General features: G+C 40.5%; 1 protein-coding gene and 1 non-coding gene across 6 annotated transcripts in view; one reads left to right on the forward strand and one right to left on the reverse strand.

Annotated features, from left to right (window-relative positions):
* MOB3B (MOB kinase activator 3B) overlaps nt 1-15,028 on the reverse strand; it is a 146,238-nt gene that overhangs the window by 121,674 nt on the left and 9,536 nt on the right. The window contains exon 1 of one of the 5 annotated variants that reach the window (XM_061631430.1): nt 13,149-13,213. The exons of the other annotated variants lie outside the window; for them this stretch is intronic. The gene's annotated coding sequence lies outside the window, so the exon portion shown is untranslated. Of the gene's footprint in view, nt 1-13,148; nt 13,214-15,028 lie in introns of those variants that run through there. 5 annotated transcript variants of the gene reach the window in all.
* Nucleotides 2,848-2,919, forward strand: TRNAV-UAC (transfer RNA valine (anticodon UAC)). The gene has a single exon. It is a non-coding gene; the product is annotated as a tRNA-Val (tRNA).

A 15,028-nucleotide genomic window follows, 5' to 3' on the forward strand; every position in this document is an offset into this window, starting at 1 on the left:
TTATTGTGACTTCTGGTTCCTTCTTACCCAAAAGGCAAACATACTATCTGACATGAATAATGCAAATGATTGCTCCTTTACTCACTCTGTATAGAAAAATACTCTCACTTAAACAACAGTAATTATTCTTGTCAAAGATGCTGGAGGCTACTCACTATAATTAAGAGAATTGTCTGGGTCGTTCTGTCTAGTATATGTCTTTGATATCTAATAATGCTTAGCATGCTCTTAATCATCCGACCCATATAGTTATGCACAGTCATGATGAAAAGTAAGTTATTCTGTCACTCATGGATAGCATTCAATCAGTGTACATGTGCTTGGAATGGAGGGAATTAACCTAAGTGAGAATTTGAGGAATGGAATAAAAGTACAGTTTGCAACTAGCCCTTTGAGAAAGCTGCCTCTCCACAGTTTAGCACTGAACCAAATTTATAATGTGAAATCATATTTGCAGAGGTCTTGTTTATCTTTTTTAAGGAGATATAGACTTAGCAAGAATCTGTGTAAATTACTGTAATATTGATTTGCTATATACTATGCTACAAGCACTCCTAAGGACAAAATTAACTACTTCCTCCTAGGTAGGAAGTCATTTGGGAAGGCAATGAATCTGATCACATTTCCTACAGGCTGATGAGCTGCTTGGAATTATCCAATATGCTGTGTCTAATTGCTGAAGACTGTGGAAAATGGTGTTTTAAAACAGCAGTTTGATGGCCACACTGGCAGAGCTACAATGAAATCAACAAAATTATCACAGCGAGACTGTTAATTCTAACCTTACATTTCTCTGTGCATGCTTTGAAGACCTGTATAGAGAAATGGGTAGAAAAAGGCCAATTCAAAATAGCTGAAGACCAAACATTTTTTAAAAATAAAATAAAACAAAGGAAAGCAGGACCTAGGTACTTAAAGGAATTCCTGTTCCCACATCAATCTGCCCACTTGTTAAAATCATAAATGGAATTTCTTTTCCACATACTGTGCCATCAAAAGACATGTAGGGGGCAACCAGAGAAATAGCCTTCCCAGTAGTGGTGCCCCCTTATGGAAATCCCTCTCCAGAGAGGCCCGCTTCCTAGCCACCTCATCATCTGTCTGGTGTTCTCGCAGGCTTTTATGCTCTGGATTTTATTGTAACCTGCTGCTTTAATTGCTTCTCTTATTGAATGTTTTATTGTTATTTTATATTACCTTTATTGTTATTTTAATGTTCTTGTCAACTGGGAACAGGTTGGCTAAAAAACTGCATTATAAATGTATAAACTAAACTACACCAAGATTAAACAAGTAAGTACCCTTTAAAAGAAGTGGTGATAACAAAAAAATCAGATTTTAGCTCTTTCCAACAGCTTTGTTTATGCTGTTATTTTGACTTTCTTCTTTTTTAATTTAAATAATATACTAAGAATTAATAACAATTATTATAAACAAGAAAAAAGAAAACAAAAATGTGAACTCTGTCTCATCTCATATGATATAAAAGACTATGTCCACTTTAAACATTAATATCTAAGTTTGTACAGGAAGGTCATAAAAAAACACTCCCAAATTTTAATTGAAACTCATTTAACAGAACCGAAAATAACCAATGATGTTCCTCAAAGGCATTTGGAATCTGGAAGAAAATAAATAAATCATATTATGATTAATGCAAATGCCTCACGTCAAATAAATTCAGAAGGGTGGCAGATTTCTATAGGAGTCTCCGAAATATATTTAAAGAGACTCCAGGAGATGAGGAAGTTGGAACAGCTTGATCATCATGGCCTTTGCCATTGGTGGAAATTGCTTACAAGTTTGCCTCATGCTTCTGCTCTCTGGCAAATCTGCGAAATCGAACCCACTCTCACTTTCCAAATGTCCTATCCTTCACGCCCAGTGGAACCAATTGATCCGGACCAACTTACACCATCTGTGCAGGATGAATGAACAATTTCCTATACAGTGTATATCTGAAGCAACAGACTTTAGATTTCCTCTGGAAGTCCTCAAAGCTATTGAGAGTGACAGAGTAATTATTATCTATGAGATCCTCCAACATATCCTCATCTTTCTTAGCAGAGACCATCCTTACAATGCCTGGAACTCAACATGCCTTGAAAATTTACAGAATGATCTTTACCAGCAAATTAAGCAACTGGAGACATGTTTCGGTACAACAGAGATGAAGACAGGACTGATAAACGGTGACAATGTGGCATCATATCTTTTAACTCTGGAAATCAAAAAATACTTTCGAGGAATGAACAGTTTCCTAACGGCCAGCCAGCAGAGTCAGTGTGCCTGGGAAATGATCCACATAGAATTGAAAGGATGCTTTCTGTTAATAACCCAGCTTCTCAAAAAGCTTAAGTAAGGTAATAATTTTTAAAGTAATATTTTCATTTACTAAAGCATAATAGCTGTGGGGGGTCAGAGGGAAAGGCTAATGTTAGGAGTACTCTGTATTTTTTTGAAGTCCTCAGAGGGTGCAAAACACTGGGAAATTCTCTTTTAGAAGTCTTAATGAAACAAGCATGAACTGGTCAATAGAGTATATGAGCATAAGTCCCATTAATTTTGAAGGATCTTACACAGCACATATTCCTGGTAGCTTATTTTTATGTATGAGCACCCAAAAAGCTCAAGAATGCCTTTTGGAAACTAACCAAGAAATGTTATGTGACTGTTACAGTAACTCTAAAAAAAATTGCTCTAAAGAAGTCTCATTTACAGCAATGGAAAATGTAAAAAATAAGTGTGTTGATAATTGCATAGGATTATCAGATGTTGCAGCATATTAAGAGAATTTTAGTTTCAACATACAGATAGACATATGGAATTAAGAACTTAATAAGGGGAAGGGCTGTAGCTCAGTGGTAGAGCATCTGCCTTACATGCAGATGGTCCCAGGCTCAATCCCTGGTATCTCTGGGTAGGGATGGGTGAGAACCCTCTCTGAAACCTTGGAAAGCTGCTATCAGTCAGTGTGGACAATACTGAGCTAGATGGACCAATGATCATACTGAGTCAGTTATACTAAGGCAACTTCCTATGTTACTATGTGTAGTTATAGTTGCATCACGTACACTGAACACATATTATTCTCTTCTTACACTCTAACCTGAATGATACCATCTACTAATGTGTAGGCTGTATTTCTCCATGAATGATTGTGGCAAATGCAGAAGGCACAAGACCTTTGGGTACAATTACAGATAAAAAATTATATATTTAAATCAGCTTTTAAAAATATTTTTAAAAATTGATTATATCAAGCATCTATTTTTAATAGACATAACTTGACTTCAAAGAAACTCTGAATGTAGTAAAAACATATTAAAGCCTACATTTACAATCTCTAAAGAATGAATCATGACTATGTATCAAACATAGAAGTATTATTATTATTAATAATAACAACAACAACAACAACAACAACAATACGTTCTAAAAGAAGGGGAAGGGCAAAGAAAAGCAAGCAAATTCAGATACCATTTTCTGAAGATATAATCTCAGCAGTGTCATCTAAACTGGTCATGCGGGCCTTCCCACTTTTAGGTACATATATACACACAAGACAGCTTGTTTTTCCTGACAGATGGAGCTAGAATATGCTTCCATTCAACTTTACAGTCCCATGGCAACTGACTAGGGTCAGTCTCATTCACTTGCCTCCATGCCATTTATTCTTATCACTTGCATGCAATTTGCTATCAACTGTGATTACCAGGAAAGTGCTTAAATAAAAGGCTGTCCTATTTAGAGTTAGAAAGAATGGTCTTAATCCAGTTTGTGTCCTCTGTACATGTGTAGACCAATAAACTTGTTCCATCAAATGCACGCTTTTAAAATGCTTGGAGCAGCCAGAAAATATGGTGCTTGCCATGCTTGTTGAAAAGTTTGGCTTAAAAAGCCTCTGGAAGTGGCAGTACCTTGTGACATCCCACCCTCTACTAGGTAATTGCGTGGAGAAAAAGATTGCTTTTCCCTGTAGGTACATGGGGTAGCCATCTTTTTCTCCTTACAATAACCCAGGAAATGGGTAATTACCCAAGCAGCTATATTTTTAAGAAAAGAAAAAAGAGGGCTAGAAAGCCACTGAACCACCTCATAAAAAAAATATAGGCATACACCATGTTCAGAAAGGCTCTGATGCAAGCATGAAACATTAGATCCAAACTGGAGAGGGTCTCTCAGAATTATGGAGTAAACCAAAATCTTCTATTCTTAATCCTATTCTCTGTGTTCCAAGTATCCAAGTTCTGCAGTTTACTGTTCTAACCAAACAGCACAGACATTTAAAGCAGTGTTAAAGGAAGTAAATATGCTAGTACAAGGATTACCGCTAGGGCAACAGGAACCCCCAGAACAGATTTAGGGGGCATGTGGGGAGAGAAGATGGGGAGAATGTATAATTGTACAAGGAGAAATCCTTGCACTGAAGGAACATTCACCATAGCGCTACAATGAATACAACCCTTACTTTCCATCTCATGAAGAAACATGGGTTTACCTATTTTTGCGTACCTTCTCTCACTTCTAGACATTTCTAAAGACTTGTTACAGACCAATCCTGTGCATTTACCCAGAAGTAAATCCAACTTTGACAGGTATTTCAAATAAGGCACACAGGATTGGAACCTTAGCCTTTAATACATGACCTTGCTTCCTTGAATGTGAACAGGCAGAATCACAAAGAAATTTGTCTCTAAGCACGGTTAATTCTGCACTGCAAAAAGGCACATAAAGGTTTAAATATTAAGCTCCTTGGTCATACTAAAGACTGTACAGACCATTATGTTTTTACTGTTAAAGCAGCTAGTTGACATGCATGGTTATCCACCAAATATGTGAATTTCAAAATAGGAAACCTGATTTAAATTTACCATCTAAATCAGTTTTTGTCCTCGGGGTCTTTCAAATCATGTCTTTTTTAAATTACTGGTTTAAAAATCAGTTCACTTTTCTGTATGCCATATAATTATATCATTTTCTGTTCTTTATAATGTTTTATACCTGCATTATTCTTGCCATGTTTAAAAGCACCATTTAAAAATGTAATTATACCTAAACTGATACAGCACACATGTTCAGAGCACTTCACATGTCTTATGCTATCAGGGTTGCTGGGTTGTACAGATGATGTTAACAACATAGTCTGATGTTGCCTTTTTCTTTTAACTGAAAACTGTAGTTGCTATGAGGCCCCAATCAGAGAGAGGCTTAACCCTTGCCATGACCCCAATGAAAGTCCTCCCCACAAAAGCTGCTATTTGGCATGCGAGGGCATCCTGTGTACTTTGATCCTCAGTTATCCTTGCAACAGTTTTGTTAAACGATAACCATCATTATCTCTTTATTGCTAGTTGGGTTGAAAATATCAAAGACCACCAAACTAGCTTGTGATTAATAAGGGAAAGATTGTACAAAGGGCTTGCCAGAACACACTCCTGGCCACTGCACTACACCACCACTTCTACAGTGGAGGGGGTTCAAATGTTTACTGTACCTTAACTGAGTTTGCCATCATATGGCTTCCACTCAAGCACAGAATCATAGAAGAGTAGAGTTGGAAGGGGCCTATAAGGCCATCAAGTCCAACCCCCTGCTCAATGCAGGAATCCAAATCAAAGCATTCCCGAATGCATCCCATGACATAGTGAGGCAACACGCATCTTCTAGGATTTCCGATGAGATGCAGCAGCCCAGTGACAGGAAACATTTTGTTTTGTTTCATTTCATTCGGTTTCTTTGATATGTTTATTAGCTGCTGCTCAAAATACAGTATCTTCCCATGATGGCTTGCAACATTTAAAACTATATAAAATATAAACAATATAATCACAATCACAACAACAGCTAGTAAAAAAAACCCACACATCTCAAATCCTTCTGTATCATTTGACTCATAGCCAGGTATATCGGTGCAAGACTAAAAACCAAGGCTAATGCCTATTGAACACCCTCACTAGAAGCAATCCTAAATGAAAACTTTTTAGTGCCCACCTAAACAACACCAAGGAGGGGGATGATTGTGTATTTTAGGGGGAGGGAGTTCAATAGGTGTGGGGCCACCACTGAAAAAGCCTTATCTTTTTACCTGCAAACTTCATCTCCATGGCAGGCAGATTTCAAATCCCTGATAGAATCACACAGGCAAAGATAGTCCTTTAAGTAATTTGGTGCCAAACCACTAGGACCTACCCGTTGGTTACAAAGAATTCACATAATGTTTTTGTCAAAGTGGGGATTGGGAAGGGGCACATATTATGACTGCTAGATCATTCCATCTCATTCTGGACCTACTCATAATACTCAACCTTGACTACTGCAACCTTCTCCCCTCACCTAGTCTTCTAGTCTCACCTCCATCCAGAATTCCGCTGACAAAATCACAATCCACAATCTTAGAACAGGAAATATTTCTAACTGACTAAACTATCCAAATGAATGTACTGCTGTAACTGCTAATGTCATTTGTTTGCAGATTCACCTTTCCTCCATACATCTCCCATTATGCATTCAACTATAACATGGTACAATTTTGAGATTTTGCAGTGAAAATCAAGAAGCTTTCATGGACGATAGAGTGCCTATCATTTTGTAAGTGAAACAGCATCTGTTTTGAATGCAGAAGGTCCTAGATAAGACCTCAGACATCTCCGGGTATGGCTGGAAATGTCCCCTGTCCAAAACCCTGGAGAGCAGCTGCCAGTCAGTGTAAACAATACTGAGCTAGATGGACCAACTGTCTAACTCAACATAAGGCAACTTCCTATGTTCCTAGAATGTTGTGGTGTCATATGAGGATGAAGAGGAAACTGATCTGTTCAATCAACTAACAGTTTACAATAATATCCTGGAGGTCCTTCTTGTCATTTATATTTGGCAGATACACTCAGCAAAAGAACAACCGGCTCAAAGGGATGGGGAGAGTTTCAAAAGAGGACTGAATAATCCCCAAGTAATTCTAATTCTACAGCCCATACATGATCAAGGGACATAGGAAGCTACCTTATACCAAGTCAGCACATTGGTCCAACTAATTCAGTACTGTTTCTACTGTTTGTCATTGGCTCTCCAGAATTTCAGACGGGGACATGCCCAGCCCGCCCTGCAGATGCCAGGGATTGAACCTGGGACCGTCTACATGCAAAACAGATGTGCTACCACTGAGGGGTGGCCCTTCACTCATAAGTATTATGTATTAAATTTCAGCCTTAATTACTATAACTACTTTAAGTATTGCAAAAAAATTAAAAGCTTTGCTATTTGCGCTGTTTGTTTGTTTGTTTGTTTGTTTATATCCTGCCCTTCCTTCCGGCAGGACTAAAGTGAATCGTCATGTTCAAAGGCAGGGCACCATCAACAACCAGCTGTCAAACAACAGAAGAAAGCCGTCCTTTTTATGCCATGCTTGTGAACACCCAGAAGCACCTGACTGGAGAGAGAATGCTGGATGGATGGAGCAAGCAAGGCAATTCTTATGGTCTTTCTTAAGAACATAAGAACATAAGAAGAGCCTGCTGGATCAGGCCAGTGGCCCATCTAGTCCAGCATCCTGTTCTCACAGTGGCCAACCAGGTGCCTGGGGGAAGCCCGCAAGCAGGACCCGAGTGCAAGAACACTCTCCCCTCCTGAGGCTTCCGGCAACTGGTTTTCAGAAGCATGCTGCCTCTGACTAGGGTGGCAGAGCACAGCCATCATGGCTAGTAGCCATTGATAGCCCTGTCCTCCATGAATTTGTCTAATCTTCTTTTAAAGCCGTCCAAGCTGGTGGCCATTACTGCATCTTGTGGGAGCAAATTCCATAGTTTAACTATGCGCTGAGTAAAGAAGTACTTCCTTTTGTCTGTCCTGAATTTTCCAACATTCAGCTACTTTGAATGTCCACGAGTTCTAGTATTATGAGAGAGGGAGAAGAACTTTTCTCTATCCACTTTCTCAATGCCATGCATAATTTTATACACTTCTATCATGTCTCCTCTGACCCGCCTTTTCTCTAAACTAAAAAGCCCCAAATGCTGCAACCTTTCCTCGTAAGGGAGTCGCTCCATCCCCTTGATCATTCTGGTTGCCCTCTTCTGAACCTTTTCCAACTCTATAATATCCTTTTTGAGATGAGGCGACCAGAACTGTACACAGTATTCCAAATGCGGCCGCACCATAGATTTATACAACGGCATGATGATATCGGCTGTTTTATTTTCAATACCTTTCCTAATTATTGCTAGCATGGAATTTGCCTTTTTCACAGCTGCCGCACACTGGGTCGACATTTTCATTGTGCTGTCCACTACAACCCCGAGGTCTCTCTCCTGGTCAGTCACCGCCAGTTCAGACCCCATGAGCGTATATGTGAAATTCAGATTTTTTGCTCCAATATGCATAATTTTACACTTGTTTATATTGAATTGCATTTGCCATTTTTCCGCCCATTCACTCAGTTTGGAGAGGTCTTTTTGGAGCTCTTCACAATCCCTTTTTGTTTTAACAACCCTGAACAATTTAGTGTCGTCAGCAAACTTGGCCACTTCACTGCTCACTCCTAATTCTAGGTCATTAATGAACAAGTTGAAAAGTACAGGTCCCAATACTGATCCTTGAGGGACTCCACTTTCTACAGCCCTCCATTGGGAGAACTGTCCGTTTATTCCTACTCTCTGCTTTCTGCTTCTTAACCAATTCCTTATCCACAAGAGGACCTCTCCTCTTATTCCATGACTGCTAAGCTTCCTCAGAAGCCTTTGGTGAGGTACCTTGTCAAACGCTTTTTGAAAGTCTAAGTACACTGTGTCCACTGGATCACCTCTATCTATATGCTTGTTGACACTCTCAAAGAATTCTAATAGGTTACTGAGGCAGGACTTTCCCTTGCAGAAGCCATGCTGGCTCTGGTTCAGCAAGGCTTGTTCTTCTATGTGCTTAGTTAATCTAGCTTTAATCATACTTTCTACCAGTTTTCCAGGGACAGAAGTTAAGCTAACTGGCCTGTAATTTCCGGGATCCCCTCTGGATCCCTTTTTGAAGATTGGCGTTACATTTGCCACTTTCCAGTCCTCAGGCACGGAGGAGGACCCAAGGGACAAGTTACATATTTTAGTTAGTAGATCAGCAATTTCACATTTGAGTTCTTTGAGAACTCTCGGGTGGATGCCATCCGGGCCCGGTGATTTGTCAGTTTTTATATTGTCCATTAAGCTTAGAACTTCCTCTCTCGTTACCACTATTTGTCTCAGTTCCTCAGAATCCCTTCCTGCAAATGTTAGTTCAGGTTCAGGGATCTGCCCTATATCTTCCACTGTGAAGACAGATGCAATTCATTTAGCTTCTCTGCAATCTCCTTATCGTTCTTTAGTACACCTTTGACTCCCTTATCATCCAAGGGTCAAATTGTCTCCCTAGATGGTCTCCTGCTTTGAATGTATTTATATTATTTTTTGTTGTTGGTTTTTATGTTCTTAGCAATGTGCTCCTCAAATTCTTGTTTAGCATCCCTTATTGTCTTCTTGCATTTCTTTTGCCAGAGTTTGTGTTCTTTTTTATTTTCTTCATTCGGACAAGACTTCCATTTTCTGAAGGAAGACTTTTTGCCTCTAAGAGCTTCCTTGACTTTGCTCGTTAACCATGCTGGCATCTTCTTGGCCCTGGCGGTACCTTTTCTGATCTGCGGTATGCACTCCAGTTGAGCTTCTAATATAGTGTTTTTAAACAACTTCCAAGCATTTTCAAGTGATGTGACCCTCTGGACTTTGTTTTTCAGCTTTCTTTTTACCAATCCCCTCATTTTTGTGAAGTTTCCTCTTTTGAAGTCAAATGTGACCGTGTTGGATTTTCTTGGCAATTGGCCAGTTACATGTATGTTTAATTTAATAGCACTGTGGTCACTGCTCCCAATCGGTTCAACAACACTTACATCTCGCACCAGGTCCCGGTCCCCACTGAGGATTAAGTCCAGGGTTGCCGTCCCTCTGGTCGGTTCCATGACCAACTGATCTAGGGAATAGTCATTTAGAATATCTAGAAACTTTGCTTCTTCTTAACTAACAGAAACACTGGCATGGACATAATAATTCTCCATCTCCAATCTTTTCTTTTCCCCTGGGAACAGGTAACAAAAGGCCTTGTCCATCGATTTGTTCAGCTTTCAAGTGACCTCAATGGGATACAGATGTTGAAACCTGTCCACAACATTCAGGCAGCGACAACTGCGACGAGCTTCACTTTTTTTTCTGCTGCTAATTTCACCAGCATTGTATTTACAGAAGACCAAAAACCAAGATAGACTAGTTGGTCACCAAATCACCCACTGCGCCATTCGCTTATTAACTATGTATGATCATTAAGCATTTATATAGCACTTCTAATATGCACAGCATATTAGCTAAATTGAAACTCACAACAAACACAAGAGGCCAGTCCTCACTCCTCGCTTTATTGCAGTAATGTTTCTGTCAAGCAACTGTGTTTATTAAGGTGTCTTTAAGCAGGGAATTATATGCAACCTTGTACACAGAGGGAAAGGAGAGCTCCTGTGAGAGTGGCTGAAGCTGTAAGAAGATGGAAGTCTCTCTCTGGAAGAACTGTACACTTTTTTGCATGCAAGAGCACAAGGGGTGGGAAATCTTGCTATGAACTTTTCAGTGCTGCAACAACCAGACGTCATTTCAAAACAAGCAAGCAAACGAATCCTCCTCATTCTTGAGTTCTCCTACGCATTAAGTGCCTTTTTGTTACTTGGGAGTGCACTCATAATGCAATATACAGCTTTCTTGAGAAGGTTAAGGAGGGTTAAATATTTCTATAACCACACAGTGCCTGAAGAGTTCAAAATGTAAGCTGCAGTGAGGTTAAACAAGTGTTCTATTACTTCACACTTGTACGAAGTTAGCCTAGGAAACACATTACAGTTCTACTGCTGAAGCTAAGCTGTCTGGAAGCACTGATTCGATTCAATGGGAAGCTTCCTGGGAACCAGGTGTAAGCCATTCTAAAAGTTTTGGAAGGATAGCAGGGCACAAGCCTGCGGATAAATATAATGCAGTAAAAAAAGAAAGAGTTTTTTTTAAAAAATTGGGGATGGGTATTGCTGGTATCCATCACTACCTTTTTCTCTTTAAAGGCCACTCCAGCTAGCTCTATTGGAGACTCTCGGCTTTCCAACTGCTGAAAAAGGATAATTAAAACAAAAACAAAAATGGAAGGAAGTCACACAAATGTTAAAGGCAAGGGAGGGAAAGGACTTGTGAAACTCACTGCCATTCATGTCACAGGCAGTATCTAATACAAGGATGGGGAACCTCTGGCCCTCCAGATGTTGTTGGCTTCCAGCTCTCATCAGCCCCAGGCAACACGGCCAGAGAACATCTCAAGGGCCACAGGTTCTTCAACCTTGATAACAGATACCAGTGATACTTCTGCAACCAGTAGTATACACAGACAGGATGGTGTAGTGGTTAGAGTGTCGGACTAGGATATGGAAAACCTGTGTTCAAATCCCCATGCAGCCATGAAACTCACTGGGTGACCTTGGGCCAGTCACTGCCTCTCAGCCTAACCTACCTCACAGGGTTTTTGTGGAGAGTAAATGAGGAGTGGGAGAACCATATTTGTACACCACCTTGAGCTCCTTAGAGAAAAGGTGGGATAGAAATGCAATAAATAATAATAAATAACCACATCCAGCAACGCAACAGCCTGCATATCACATTTTCAGAGGTTCAAAAATATGAATTCCAAATGCTTATAAAATGGAATTATCATTTAGAAAGGCCCTTGCAGCTGCAATCCTTGGCACATTTACTCCATAGGAGAGCCCGTGTGATGTAGTGGTTAAGGTGTTAGACTATGACCTGGGAGACCAGGGTTCGAATCCTCACACAGCCATGAAGCTCACTGGGTGACCTTGGGCCAGTCACCGCCTCTCAGCCTCAGAGGAAGGCAATGGTAAACCCCCCTTGAATACCGCTTACCATGAAAACCCTATTCGTAGGGTCGCCATAAGTTGGGATCGACTTGAAGGCAGTCTAACAACAACAAACTCCATAGAACATAACTAGACTTCATTCTGAGTAAATATGTTCCAGATTGTTCTGTAAGTTTTCCACTGTGATGTGTATTTTTTTTCCTTCAGCTTTATGACATGTCAACCAATGAACATTTAGCCAAATGCACAATTTGCCTTCAGACGAAATATATCTTACTTTGCCCAAGCTCTTTGGATTAGTGAAACTGTACAATCTTATTTTGTATTTGAACAGTTCACTCCCACCAAAGAGCTCAACCTGTTTTATTAATCTATAACTTAAACTTCATGAAGTAGAGAACTATAATTTCATTCTATGTTTGCTTCATTAAAAAAACTTATCTAAATCAGGGATTCACAATAGTGGAATGACTAACAGCTGGGTGGTGTTTTGTTGTGGGAGGTAGAGGTTGAGAAAGAAGCAAAAGGGATGCCTGCAATTTCTAATACCAAATGAAGAAAACACTTAGCGGATGGATCTCCTACTAGATAGACTGGGAACCACAGCTATATGCTACATCCCAAGCTGGCAAATGCTTTACCTGAAGGGTTACTATGAGAATACAGTGAGAGGCGGAGGGCCAATGCTTCAACCATGACCCCCTGAAGCATACACTGATGCTATAAATGCCACTTTTCCCACATTGCTTTTCCCTCCAGCCTGGACATCAGGGGGTATCCACATCCCTCAGGGGGCTGGATGATCCAGACATTTCCTGTTGCTGTTCCCTAAAGCTACACTTTGGGTTTAGCAATCTTCGAGTTATCATTTCTGTACTTCCAAACAAAGATAGCCTTCCATTATGCGTACCGAGGCCCTGCAAGTTCAGTTTGCAGCCAAACTATAGAGAGGTATAGCATTCATTGATAAGTTAAGTTGTCATAGTGAGGGGGAGGGGGAGTTTAAGGCCTTATCTGCATCTGGCGATTTGCAGCAAAGCTGCTATCAGCCCTCTTGGAGCTGATAACAGATCAGTTAATTTTAATATGACAACTCTTTTAAGATGCTTCTTTCTTCGATTTCTTGGCATAATCATTACTGGCTAATCAAAGGCTAAAAGAAAAAAAGAGCGGCAATGAAAAAGGATTCCCTAAATCACCAAGGAACACTGATTTGTGCTAATGTGACTATTACCTCAGATGGGATGTCCGTACTCACAGTAATCAGAGTTGCTTCAGGAAGACAAACTATTTTCAGCCTCTGATTGGTTAAAGGGAGCCAACTACAGACAAGATGAAAAACGGTTGCCATTTTTAGTGCTAAACACAATAATATCATGGATTAAGCATATAGCTTGGGTCAGGCTTGAGCAATCTCTGTGACTGACCCATAGTGACAAACACAGCCCACCAGCCACACATGGCAGTCCACTGGGGGCTTGACATACCTACCTGCTCTACCTGCTTGAGACTGCAATTATGAGAGTTGGGATTCATAGCTCCTTGCTGGTCACAATGCATTGGTTTGCAGGATGTAGTCGGCTTAATGGGCTACAAATTGCGCAGACCACCTGACATTGAGCAATGTCTAATCCGATCTGATTGGGAGCTTGGATCTGAATTCCTGAATTTGTTTACAATATGTATTTGGGGGGATATGGAAATATAACAGAGCCCTGGCTGCCCCTGCCTCCTCTCCACAACTTCTCCCCCTCCTTTGGTTTCTGTATCATCAAATACACTTGAATTTCTCGTTTATAAAACAGCCACAAATAAGAGAAAAACTGCCATGACAGGGGCAAGTTCAGCCACAGGAGGGTGCAATTTTTTTTTCCAGCTAGCAACATAGGAAGCTCTCTTATACGGAGTCAGGGCATTGGTCCATCTTGCTCAATATTGTCTACACTGACTGGCAGCAATTCTCCAGGTTTTCAGATAGGGGACATTCTCAGTCAGACCTGGAGATGCCAAGGATTGAATATGGGACTTTCGGCATGATGCTCTACCGACTGAGCTACAGCCCTTCCCCAAACAGATGGGGCAATTTGTCCTGGTTCTACTGCAGGAAAATGCGCAAAGTCTCAGCTGTCCTTTCTGCTGCTACTTCTAGCCACATAGGAGGTCTCACTTCATCAACACTCTCCCTCCAGCACACTCTACTGGTGCATTTTTTCCAACATCTGCCTCCAACTACTGACAATGCCACAGCAGCCATTGGTGCAGCTGGACTGGTAAGGACCTCTAGCACCACTTAGGCTTCAGTTCCAATGAACTTAATGGGACTTAATTCTGAGTACATGAACACACTGTTATAGGATAAGGAACCCAGACCTGTCTAGCTCTCCCCATTACCACTTTTGTCAGCGTTATAAAAGTAATTTCTCCAGACTACTACTGAAACCTGCAGCCGGACATATAAAGCTAGCTTATAGAGTCAGATCTAGCCCTGCACTAGCAGCAGATATCCAGGGTCTGAAGCAGAGGTTTTTTCCCATCACCTGCTATCTAATCATTTAACTGGAAATGCCTTCTGGGACTTCCTGCATGTGTTGTGCCACTGGACTATGACCCTTTCCTGGGAATAACAGTGCTGCTCCTTCACTTCTTTCCCTTGATTATCTTTACCAAGGGCTGCGTCACAAGCCAGAAGGGACAAAAGAGGGCTTGGGCATGGCACTTTACCCTTCCCAAAAAGTATCAGAAGCAGAATTATGCAAAGCAAGAACACCGTACACTTTGGCATAACATTACAAGCTGTGTAATTCAGCTTTGCTTGGCACAAAATTCTGATTTTTATTTTCTGTCAAGAGTATGCAAAGCCCTGTCTGTGTCTCCTGCATTCATTCAAAATCCTTCTGATTTCATTATCATCCATTCAACTATGACTGTTGCTCTATTTCAGCTAATAAAGGTTCATTTACTTTTCTTGGCATCTGCAGAAATTTAGTTCTGATTTATAATCTTTGCAGCCATCCCTACAGTGGACTGCAGACTTAAAATAGTAGGCCTGCCTGATGCTTTCCAAACTTTACCACTGCCTGGACAAGCCCAAAATGTATTAAAACCTTCTGGGAT

Source organism: Rhineura floridana, chromosome 1, assembly GCF_030035675.1.
Source record: "Rhineura floridana isolate rRhiFlo1 chromosome 1, rRhiFlo1.hap2, whole genome shotgun sequence".
NCBI lineage: Eukaryota > Metazoa > Chordata > Lepidosauria > Squamata > Rhineuridae > Rhineura > Rhineura floridana.